Genomic DNA, 13,334 nt, shown 5'->3' on the forward strand with positions numbered 1-13,334 from the left:
TCTGCTCCTCTTATCCTTTCTCTGTCAATATTTCTTAGTGCTCGTACAGTGTTCACCCCAGCTGTAAATCCTAATGCCTCTAGAACTTCACACTTCACACTGTTCCCTCGGTTGTAGGTTGCTATTTCATCATAAATGCCAAAGTGCAGTGTTTTTATGCTTACAAACACCCTTTAAGAATCACTTTCCAAATCAAATTGTTTACGCTCTCATTAGGATTCTGCGTCTTTCCATGTAGACATTTGTGTAACAATTCTGTCTGTGCTAAGTCATGAAAAATTGGTTTTATTGTTCCCTCCTGATTCTTGTACATACTGCATATTACCCGCTTTACACAAGAAGTATAGGGGATAATACTACCAACAACAGGCGCAACACTGAACTAATTCGAAACAGCAAAGAGACGATGTTCCGCGCTCTTATTCAATGTAGTAGTATTGCAACTTGGTATTAGTGTTAATTTTCTTTTCCCTACGTTCTTCCTCATCTTATATACACGGTTATTAAAACGTGGCATCATAACCAGAACAAAAGTGTACGACAATATTAAATGAAGCAAAATGTTCGAAATTCTGAGGAAAATAGGAGTAAGCTGTAAGGAAATACGGGTAATATTTGTCACAGAGAACAATGTAGCCAACCCTTGCACACTCGCTGTATGCATAACATAAGGCGCTCCCAAGCAGTTCGCCAGGAAGTCACGATAGGGTGTTAGATGCATTCAGCGGCCGCCCATTTCCTCTGCAGGGGTGGGCTGAAAATGGTAATAACTCCACTTCTAGGGCGAGTAGAACAATAATTCAAAGTTTACATTAAAGAGGAATGTTCCAAATAATTTTCGGTAGCAAAAAAAAAATAGTAATTTTTTGGATTTGACCACCTCCGGCTCCCCTTAATTTACGTTGCCTTTGCATACAAGGTGACAATTACTGAACTACCTGAAAAAAACGTAAATTAGTTACAAACTATACCCGCCCACACTTTATTCAACATGTAGACGTCAGCGCAGATAGGACATGATCGATATGCCTGCCGTGATTGGTAATGATGTGGCGCAGAAGAATAGCGAAATTCTGCATGAACCGCTAAGTGTCAGAACATCGATGCTGTCGATGACCTTCTGAATGGCTGTTATCAGCTCAGCAGTGGTTTTGGGGTTATTGCTGTACACCTAGTATTTACTGCAGCCCAACAAAAAGGATTCGCATGTGTTCAGACCCGGAGAATATGGCGGCCAATCGAGGCCCATGCCAGTGGCCTCTGTGTACCCCAGAGACAGAATGCGGTCCCCAAAATGCTCCTCCAGGATATCACTCTCCTGCTTCGACTGTATCGAGCTCCGTCTTGCATGAACCACATGTTGTCGAAATCGGGGTCACTCTGGATAATTGGGATGAAATCATCTTCCAAAACCTTCACGCGCCGTTCGGTAGTCACAGTGCCAACAAGGAATATCGCACCGATTATTCCGTGACTGGACACTGCACACCACACGGTCACCCGTTCAGAGTGAAGAGGCTTCTCGATCGCGAAATGCGGATTCGAAGAAACCCATCCAAATGAAAGTCGGCTTCGTCACTAAACCAAACCATGCATGCGTTTACTAATTTCCATCACGCCCCACGGCCACCCGTGCAGTTTGAATGTCCAAACGCAAACCGTTCAGAAGTAATGAGGAGTTTATTTCACGTAGTTCAATAATGGTCATCATGTAAGTCTTCATTGCATCGTTTTATTCAGACGCACGTTCACTTGCTGTAGGCAGCCACGCCTCGTTAATTACTACATAGGGCAGGCGTAGTTTATGTGCTGCAAACAGCTGATCACCAGGCTGATTCAGCGACAGAACAGTCGTTGAAACTGAATCGCGCTACTCGTGACACACCGAACTAAATGTTTCATCGGTTGCGTTATGTTGTAGCCGAAGCAACTTGGAGAAATTATTGGACGTATCAGGCAAAATCTCTTTCTAACTGAAAGTATCACTATGATTCAGTGATATATAAATATCCAGGTTAATAGAAAGAAGAGGCTATCGCAGTTGCAATATATCACTCACTCACCCACTAACATATACGAAGTTGTCCGACCATAAATCCGAAGTCGTAAGGACTGTACTAATTTTGATGACGAACGTCACTGCTGAGACACCGTATCGATCACACTTCAGAATGAGCGAGGCGAAGTTGTTAGACCTGTAATCTAGTCATAGTTACTGACAGCTCTCGAAGCATTGTAAATAGTATCCGGTGATATCAGAGAATTATTCCCATGTTGTGGACTTTAATTGCGAGTACTATGAATCTCGCACAGACACAAGCATATGATGCGGATCTGAGTAAACACAGTGTTCTAATGAGTATGTGCGTCGTTTATGTGGGTAGTTTACCCGCTTTCCAATCAGTAGTATCTGTTCATGTATTTGCTTGTAGCGGATCGAACGAGCAGAAGCCGAGTGGTAAATGGTAAGAGACTGGTTGGTGTATCTGACGATGGCTGTAGGCCGAAACTTGTTATTAATTGAAACTAACTAAATTATACATCTGCTCAAGATTGAAATTGGAGTTTCATTTGTTGAGGAAACTATAGCCATCATTTCGCTACACTCGCCGTTTAAACGACACTCGTTTAGTTCAAAAAATGGTTCAAATGGCTGTAAGCAATATGGGACTTAACATCTGAGGTCATCCGTCTCCTGGATTTAGAACTACTTGAACCTAACTAACCTAAGGACATCACACACATCCATATCCGACGCAGGATTTGAAAATAACTCTGAGCACTATGCGACTTAACTTCTGAGGTTATCAGTCGCCTAGAACTTAGAACTAATTAAACATAACTAACCTACGGACACCACACACATCCATGCCCGAGGCAGGATTCGAACCTGCGACCGTAGCGGTCCCTCGGTTCCAGACTGTAGCGCCTAGAACAGCACGGCCACTCCGGCCGGCCCAGGATTTGAACCTGCGACCGTAGCAGCAGCGCGGTTCCGGACCGAAGGGTCTAGAACAGCTCGGCCACAACGGCCGGCCATTTGTTTAGTCATTAGTGCATAGTACCGCTAGAAATATAATTGTTTCTATATTCAAGTGTATCACGAAGTTACTGACTATATGCGGAAATACTCATTCCCTTACGTATCGTGATTATCGACAAATTTGTTTAGTTGTGTTGAACATTTTATAAAATAATACAAGTAAACATCTTGGGCTACTAATATTTTATATCAATTTGCACTTTTGGTGGTTAACTAATATTATCGCGCTTTGTTTGACTTAAAAGTGTTTTGTTCCGGGGGTGTTCAGTATCTTTTGTAGTATATCGTTCGAATTCGAAAGAAGAAACACTACACTGGATCGTCTCCTCGATGCTAAGGTTACTCTGGTGCGGATTGAACAATGGTGGGAAACAAAATCAATTGGGTCTTGCTTTAAGGAAGCTGGCATTTATACGTATACACCTACACTCTGCGAGTCTCTGTGACGTGTAAGACGGAGGGTATTTTTTATTGCGCCATCGCTGCATAAACAGATGCAGCATTTGAAGTATGACTGCTTGTCATACATTCAGTGTGAGCTGTTATTTGCCAAAACTTATCTGTGCAGTCTTCACGAGATAGGTACGTAGAGTATTCGTAATCTGTGGCCTAATAGACCATCCCTAACGTTTCGGGAGAGGGTTCGCGAGGGACGTACAGTGTCAGTCTTCAAGAGTCAGCTACTTTTCAACATTTCTTTTACACACCCTCGCCTGTCAGACAAGCCAGTGACCAATCACACCACCTGTCTTAGTATACGCTTGATGTCTCCTTCTATTGTGACTTGATACAAGCTTCGGTAGTATTCCTTTATGGACTGTACAAAGGATTATCCGGAGTGTGTTTTGTACACTAACTAAAATTATTTGTCAATACTACAATATTTCCATGTCGAAAAGATACGTAAGCTTCACTTGAATTGGGGTCTTGTTCATAGGCATTTGCCTCTGAACTATGTAAACTGGCGCCATTACACACACACACTCACACACACACACACACACACACACACACACACACACACACACACACACACACACATATGTAACGTTCATCTCGATTCCGTAAAATGACGCCATTTTCAATGATATTTAGCAATACTGAAATTTTTCCAGAAAGAAATTATGTAAGTTTTACTTGATTTGCGTGAAAAGATCACCATATTGAAAACTATTTACCAGTAATCAGCATTTACAATAATTACATGAGATTCACGTGAACTGCGTAAAAGTAGCGCCATGTTAAAAAACATATTGCCAATACTGTAGTACTTCCATGAAAATTATGTAATCTTTACCTGAATTGAGTAAAAATGGCGTCATGGTCTAAACTTACTAAGTTGCACGTGAATTACGTATATTGGCACCATTCAGCCCGCGCATGCATACACACACACACACACACACACACACACACACACACACACACAGCTGAGAAATATATTTTCCACCGAAGTGCAGACTGAATGCTGGAGAGAGAGAGAGAGACCTTGGGCTAATGCGAATGTGAGCTCCTCATGTCAGCGGTGGTTTTATTGTGCTAAACATTCAACGTTAATCATGTACAACTTTTATGGATGAAGCCGAAAAACCCTAATTATTTTGTTTTTAATAATTATGTAGACATTCATGCAACCGATATGGATATCTATTTACTAGTTTTCCTTGTAAATTATGTTGTACAATGATATAATATTGTATCTGTTTTGTGTGATATACAGGGGGTAAATTTTAATTTGACAAACAAGAATAACTCGACAAATAAGCTTCACACAAAAATTTGTAAACTTGACTATTTTCGACGGGGGAACTGCTGGTGCTAAAAATAGCCCGCCACACAAGCCCCCTGGGGTGAGGTGGGAGACAACTTTAAAATTTCAAATGGGAACCCCCATTTTTCATTGCAGAATCAGATTCTACATAAAAAACTACGTACATTTAGTCTTAAACATTTGTTTCGATTCTTGGTAGTTGGCACTGTAATTCAAGCAAATTCATGTTCTCATTTTTGCGTGGGAAATGGTTACGGATAAATAAAAAATGCTTATTTACTTCGTAAATTTTGATTCACTAAAACTAAAACTCTCCCTCTCTCCCCATAGGGTGGGGTTTCAGAAAGAGGAATTAGTTTTATAAATGTTGACCCAAACAAAACATATCCGAATTTGCGGAAAAAATTAATATGTGGGTCAACATTTATAAAACTCTTAATTCTTCTCTCTCAAACCCCACCCTATGGGGAGAGAGGGAGAGTTTTAATTTTAGCGAATCAAAATTTACGAAGTTTATCCGTAACCATTTTCGACGCAAAAATGAGAACATGGATTTCCTTGAATTACAGCGCCGACTACCAAGAATCAAAACAAATGTTTAAGACAAACCGTACGCAGTTTTTTATGTAGAATCTGATTCTGCAATAAAAATGGGGGTTCCCATTTGAAATTTGAAATTTGCCTCCCGCCCCATCCCCAGGGGGCTGCGGTGGCGGGCTAATTTTAGCACCAGCAGATTTCCCCCTCGAAACTATCAACTTCGGAATCTACACATTTTTTCGTGTGAAGCTTATTTTTCGAGTTATTCTGGTTTGTCAAATTAAAATTTACACCCTGTGTATGTGGTTAACATCAGCAAAGTGGATATAGAAAAGAATTAGTAGTAAATAAATAATAAATTAAACTGTCAACCTTGATGCTGAATATTTACTACATGACCAACGAGGATTCAATAAACGATGAACAGTTTTTGATGAGTCGACAGAAGTGCCGACACAGTGTGATTTGAGGGGACCGCAATGCACGCTATAAACACACGAAGGATGGCGTGAGGTCTGAAACAGGATACGTAATGAATGCTATAAAGAAAAGTATGTAGCTTTTGGAATACTTAACTTTAATCCATTCTTGTTGTATACATCGTTCTTGATGAGACATACTTTAAACGATAAGTATCAATTGCTATGTAAGGCTAATGGCGCCTTGCTAGGTCGTAGCCATGGACTTAGCTGAAGGCTATTCTAACTATCTGCTCGGCAAAGGAGCGAGGCTTCGTCAGTGTAGTCGCTAGCAAAGTCGTCCGTACAACTGGGGCGAGTGCTATCCCGTATCTCGAGACCTGCCTTGTGGTGGCGCTCGGTCTGCGATCACACAGTGGCGACACGCGGGTCCGACATGTACGAATGGACCGCGGCCGATTTAAAGCTACCACCTAGCAAGTGTGGTGTCTGGCGGTGACACCACAGTTTTCCTTAGACTGTTTTGTTGGGTTATAACCGAAAAAAGTTTAGAAAGGGTTTGATATTGTGTGTAAGGTTTGTTGGCAGTCGCTATGGGCACTGATTATCAAACACAGGATGAGCATAATCTGGGTACTTTGCGCTTCGTTTTAAGAAAAGTCTTTTCTCGCATCTCGGTGTTTACGACGTTTTATCTCCTGACTTATAGGTCATACAATAATAGAAATTTAAAGGTACAATCAGTGATAGCTGTGGATACAGCCTGAAAATTGTTGCGAACAGAGTCATTGGTAAGTCAGTAATGAATTAAAATATCATGGCTTACGCTAAAATTTTGCTGTGTGAACAGCGGAAATGTAGTAGGCGGTAAATTTTTCAACTTTCATAATTTTTCAGGAGGTATCAGCGGGAAACAGATTAGGAAAGGTTTGGAATTATGCGTGCAGTCGTAAAGTGCTCTCATTCTCAAACACTGAATGAAATAGTCTCGGTAATCTGCGTTCTGTGATTTACGCTGGCTCAAGAGATATTCACAGTTTCTAACTTCAACTTATTGTCTTATAGTTTTAGCGTGAGTTTATACCTTTAAAAGAGTAGATTATGACAGCGTTTAAATTATTTTAATTCGATCGTTAATTGCGTGAAATACTGAAAACCAAATCTTTGTTCTCCCGGGAAGCCATCAGATAAGCAACCTGCAGCACATTGCTTGAATAAGCTATCGGTATAGTTGTATAGTAATATAGATAATTTCAAGAAAACTGTATTTTTCCTCTTTGGTAGAGGTGGATTTTTCACCGTTAAAATGTGTTATTGAGGAATGTTTCATCTATTGATGTTGTTGTTTATGAAGACTGTAGGCGTTTTCATTTTCCATGTATTGCAAAACGTAAATCGGATTTACATGTTTGAGCCCATTTGTAGAAGGACACTCACTGGAAAAATGTTAAAGTCCTCATACAAACATGAAAACAAAGTAAATAACGAAATAAAGATGAAGCAGACAGAAAAGCATGCAGTCCATCACTATAGTACGAATCACCGTCTAATACGTGTAGTCACGGCACTCTCTCTGGTGCAAAAGTTGTTGCCGTTTGACAACTGGAGCGACACTAGCGCTCCAAGCGGAGAGAAAGCTGATAGTAACAAGCGTCGTATGGATAATGTTTGTTTTTAATTATTTTCTACTTAATTTTTGTGCTCCATGTATTCTGAAAACAGCCGAATAAAACTGATTCACTGACATAAGCTACAGCTTATTCATGATCAACTGCATCCGAATATGTGTTTATTTGCAGCTTATTCCGCTGAAAGCAAGAGAATATCAACACACGCTTCATTAATGAGTAGCATATATTTCAATTGTTATCTATTCTTATCGTCGTAGGCGCTTCCCTTGACGCTTAAAAATTTGTAGGGAGTCTAATGATTCACCCATTCGTACACTACTACTTTGTAATGCACGAATATTTTTGCAGTGTGATTACTTTTATTTCAAAAGGGCATGTGTTGAAGAATCTTGCGGTTATTGGCTCAGATATAACAACGGTCGTGGAATTGGTTTATTCTATCTTGGGAAACAGTTTTATTGCCTTTGACAAGTTATCATCACGTCTGCGCAGTTTTCCGTTAAGCTACATTTGTGGTGGCTTATTTGACACGTTAAATAATGTAGGTATTATATTGCATATACACCACTGGCCATTAAAATTGCTACACCACGAAGATGACATGCTACAGACGCGAAATTTAACATGCAGGAAGAAGATGCTGTGATATGCAAATGATTAGCTTTTCAGAGCATTCACACAAGGCTGGCGCCGGTGGCGATACATACAGCGTGCTGACATGAGGAAAGTTTGCAACCGATTTCTCATACGCAAACAGCAGTTGACCGGCGTTGCCTGGTGAAACGTACTTGTGATGCCTCGTGTAAGGAGGCGGAATGCGTACCATCACGTTTCCGACTTTGATAAAGGTCGGATTGTAGCCTATCGCGATTGCGGTTTATCGTATCGCGACATTGCAGCTCGCGTTGGTCGAGATCCAATGACTGTTAACAGAATATGGAATCGGTGGGTTCAGGAGGGTAATACGGAACGCCGTGCTGGATCCCAACGGCCTCGTATCACTAGCAGTCGAGATGACATGCATGTTATCCGCATGGGGGCCTTTGTAAGACAACAACCATCTGCACGAACAAATCGACGACGTTTGCAGCAGCTTGCACTATCAGCTCGGAGACCATGGCTGCGGTTACCCTTGACGCTAGATCACAGACAGGAGCGCCTGCGATGGTGTACTCAACGACGAACCTGGGTGCACGAATGGCAAAACGTCATTTTTTAGGATGAATCCAGGTTCTGTTTACAGCATCATGATGGTCGCATACGTGTTTGGCGACATCGCGATCAATGCACATTGGAAGCGTGTATTCGTCATCGCCATACTTGCGTATCACCCGGCGTGATGGTTGGGGTGCCACTGGTTACACGTCTCGGTCACCTCTTGTTCGCACTGACGGCACTTTGAACAGTCGACGTTACATTTCAGATGTGTTACGACCCTTCATTCGATCCCTGCAATACCCTAGATTTCAGTAGGATAATGCACGACCGCATGTTGCAGGTCCTGTACGGGCCTTTCTGGATACAGAAAATGTTCGACTGCTGCCCTGGCCAGCACATTCCCCAGATCTCTCATCAATTGAAAACGTTTGGTCAATGGTGGCCGAGCAACTGGCTCGTCACCATACGCCAGACACTACTCTTGATGAACTGTGGTATCGTGTTGAAGCTGCATGGGCAGCTATACCTGTACACGCCATCCAAGCTCTGTTTGACTCAATGCCGTGGTGCATCAAGGCCGTTATTACGGCCAGAGGTGGTTGTTCTGGGTACTGATTTCTCAGGATCTATGCGCCCAAATTGTTGAAAATGTAATCACATGTCAGTTCTAGTATAATTTATTTGTCCAGTGAATACTCGTTTATCATCTGCATTTCTTCCTGGTGAAGGAATGTTAATGGCCAGTAGTGTAGATTTCTTACGTTCCACATTGTCTGATTTGGCTGAAAGTAGAGGGAACAAAACTCTGCTTTGTTGGATAGATAAACGACATCTTTCTGCAAAATGTCAGGTCTTCTAGTGTTTCGTTATTTTGTTATTACAGGAAAACAACAAATGTCTGTGCGTTCCAAGAAAACCGTAAATAAACTGTCTTCTAATGTACCGTTACGTATCTGCCAGGGTCCCTAGGAAGCTAAATAATGACAAAAGTGGTATTATTTTTAGTTATTGTCGATTTTTGTGGCACTGGATCACTCCATATTGTAAAATCTGTGCTACAAATCCATATAACCGTTGTAAACTCACTCATCCGATATCGTGTTAAGAAGTGTTGCTTGCTGGCCGCTTGGGGCGCTACTGTCTCTGTGGATAATAAAAATGAGACGCAGTTGGTTGGTTGGTTTATTTAGCATAGGGGACCAAACAGAGGTCATTGGTTCCATCGGATTAGGGAAGGTTGGGGAAGAAAGCCTGCAGTGCCCTTTCAAAGGAACCATCCCGGCTTTTGCCTGAAGCGATTTAGGGAAATCACGGAAAACCTTCTTCAGGAGGGCCGGACGCAGGTGTGAACCGTCGTCGTCCTGAATGGGAGTCCAAAGAGAGGCAGTGCCGCAACTGTAATGTTAGACTGTGGTATGAACTGGCTCGGGGAGAACAGTGTTGCAAAGCAGAATAGTAATTAAATGTAGGAAAAAAGAATTGTTGGAACCGGCTGAGAGGACGCTAAGTGGAACACGTCCGCCAGGCAAGCAAACGTGGCTTAACGAGTGTCAACACTGGGAGTGCTGAAGTACAAACAGAAAGGGAGTGTATTGCCTCATAGTTTGCGAGCGAAGACACCAGGAAATCCTGATTCAGCACTTAGTGCCGGCCAGACACAATGCTCCACTCCAAGTGGGATAGATGCAGCACCTTCACATAGGAATGACGCAAGAACTCTTTCGAGGCTGCAAACTTTGCACAAAGGGACGATCTGAATCCCTGAAATTAAACGTTAAGCCAGCCAAGACCGCTGACAGGCTCAGAAAACGGGAGCACATTCGGCACCTATATGGAGTGAGAATAACGTCATCGACAGCTATAAAACCGCCGCCTTCATTCTACTCTGAGTAAGATCATTCCGTCTGCATCACGAATACCGATGGAAGGCCAGCTCTACTAGCTGCAGAGTGCCCTGGCGTATATAACGAAGTGTCTACTGCTGTATTTTCCTTTTTCAAGCTGCATTATAAGTACTAGGACATGCCATCTTATTACTTTATGCAGGCCATATTGCTCCACACAGACATCTTGGCCAGTACCCATGGCCGCCACTGCGCAGCAAAATTGTGCCACGCAGTTGAGGCCAAGGGCACTTCGCCCATGGAGCACCGCGTGGGGGAAGGGCTGCGTGGAGTTCTTTTGTCTGCGCTTTGGTGTTAACTTTCATTTAATTACAGCAATTACATTTATTTTGTAAGGAAAATACAGGATTTAGGTTCAAAATGGCTCTGAGCACTATGGGACTCAACTGCTGAGGTCATTAGTCCCCTAGAACTTAGAACTAGTTAAACCTAACTAACCTAAGGACATCACAAATATCCATGCCCGAGGCAGGATTCGAACCTGCGACCGTAGCGGTCTTGCGGTTCCAGACTGCAGCGCCTTTAACCGCACGGCCACTTCGGCCGGCCAGGATTTATGAAGTCGTAAGTTCTACATTTATGATATAATTTAAGAAAAGAATAAAAGAAGAAGGAAGAAGCAAGAATAGATATGCTTTCACCGACACCACCTGGGGGAGTGGACCTGGTGCTGAACTTGGAGTCCAGCGTCCCTGCATGGTGCTACCCGTTTTAGTAACTATCCACATGGACATCCTTTTTCGGGAAAATTCGATTTTTTCAGTGCATGCGGATCTAATCAGTGTCGACGTTGCTTGTTAGCGTGCTGTGGCCGGCCGCGGTGGCCGAGCGATTCTAGGCACTTCAGTCCGGAACCGCGCGAATGCTACGGTCGCAGGTTCGAATCCTGCACGGGCATGGATGTGTGTGATGTCCTTAGGTTAGTTAGGTTTGAGTAGTTCTAAGTTCTAGGGGACTGTTGACCTCAGATGTTAAGTATCATAGCGTTCAGAGCCATTTGAACCATTTGACGAGCGCTGTGTGTGTTCATGTTCGTTAGGTTACATAACAGCCATATTTATGTTGTTTAGTAAACAAATTCTGCATGGCTTTGGAACAAAATCATGTCTCAATGTTATGTAATTAAGTTATGTGCTCTTCCTGCTTAGCTGTAGGAGAAATAAGAAGCCGCCACTAATGTATTATTAATCTCGTAAAAAATTCTTTGTAGAATAAATACAGAACTTTTCTAACTAGTGGATCCATGAATTTTGTAAAATTGCGTAATATGCATGATCTGTTGCTGCTGTGTATTTACACTGTTTGTTTTTGCTTGCTTACTTTATAAAATATTTACGTTCCTTTCTATTACATTTACAACGATGTGTTCGTTTATCTTCAGCCAGTATGTTGCATCCAGGCATCTGATGGTTATATCGATCGGATATATTCCCAGCTCCACAATGAAGTGTCTGCAGCCGCCGCCACCTTGGCATCCAGTGCTACAAGTCTGCAGACGTCTTGATGTAGAGGCGGCTTTAACTCTTCGAGCTGCACTCCTTCCAGTCACAACGGGAACTGACTGAAGATGAGGGCCGGGCCGATCTTCCGTGAATGAAGAACTGATCTGCCCAACTGTGTGCTGTCCAACCTGGCAGCAGGACGCTTGGACCGCCGCTCCTGAGCAGTACGAGCACCGCCTTAAGCTGTCGGCACACGGACCGTGCATCAGAACGTTGAGCGTTGAGTGTGCCTAGTTTCTGACGTAATAGCGTGGAATAGCACGCTCGGGAGTCTTTCATGTCAGATATTCTGAGCGTTAACCAATGAGATGGCACAACGCCACCTACGTCACATACACGCCATCTCCCTTCAATAAAGAGTTGTGAGGTGCCACAATGGCATTCATTTCAAGACTATATGTATGTATGGCGTCACTGGAAAACCCGTTGTAAACTGTGCGATTCGTTCCAATACAATAATGAGAAACATCATATTCAGCCGGCATGGTAACTCAGCGTGTTCGGTCAGAGTGTTAGCTGCCCTCTGTAATAAAAAGAACTGAGTTAATGGATCAACGACGAACTGAAACGGGTGTCTTGCGACGTCCGCACCGAGCAGATGCAACGAAAACGAACAAGATGAGATAAAAAAATGCGTAGTGAGTAGCGTCACTGTTACATACAAAGATTGTAACCTACGGCGCTGTTTCGCGTCCCGGAACTTTCAAAAATTTTTCCCTGACATTTGCATTTTTATGAGGTTCCGATACTTTCTTATTAGTTTAATGTAAGTATATACTGCAATATTTGATGTTATGTAAATATAAGTTCACCTTTTTTCGAGGGGTGAGTGTGTTCTAGTGGCTTAATCTACAGGACAGCTTGCGCTACTTGTATAAAGATATTTTGCTCCTTTTTCTTTTACGCTTCGTAATTCACATGTTGCAAATATTCTGCCACTGGGTAGGAACAGTGATCAAGTAAGACTGACCTTGGGGTTTTACTAAAACGTGGGAATGATGAAATAATGTTTATCTTACGTGGAGATTGGCAACGGCCTTGCCGCAGTGGATACACCGGTTCCCGTGAGATCACCGAAGTTAAGCGCTGTCGGGCGTGGCCGGTACTTGGATGGGTGACCATCCAGCCGCCATGAGCTGTTGCCATTTTTCGGGGTGCACTCAGCCTCGTGATGCCAATTGTGGAGCTACTCGACCGAATAGTAGCGGCTCCGGTCATAGAAAACCATCATAACGACCGGGAGAGCGGTGTGCTGACCACACGCCCCTCCTATCCGCATCCTCAACTGAGGATGAAACGGCTGTCGGATGATCCCGATGGGCCACTTGTGGCCTGAAGACGGAGTGCTTTTTTTTATGTGGAGATT

At 42.8% G+C, this 13,334-nt stretch overlaps 1 pseudogene; it reads left to right on the top strand.

Moving 5' to 3' along the window:
- The first annotated feature begins 12,996 nt into the window (after nt 1-12,996).
- On the top strand, nt 12,997-13,113 carry LOC124720291 (annotated as a pseudogene).
- Nucleotides 13,114-13,334: the final 221 nt, after the last annotated feature.

This window comes from Schistocerca piceifrons, chromosome 1, assembly GCF_021461385.2.
Source record: "Schistocerca piceifrons isolate TAMUIC-IGC-003096 chromosome 1, iqSchPice1.1, whole genome shotgun sequence".
NCBI lineage: Eukaryota > Metazoa > Arthropoda > Insecta > Orthoptera > Acrididae > Schistocerca > Schistocerca piceifrons.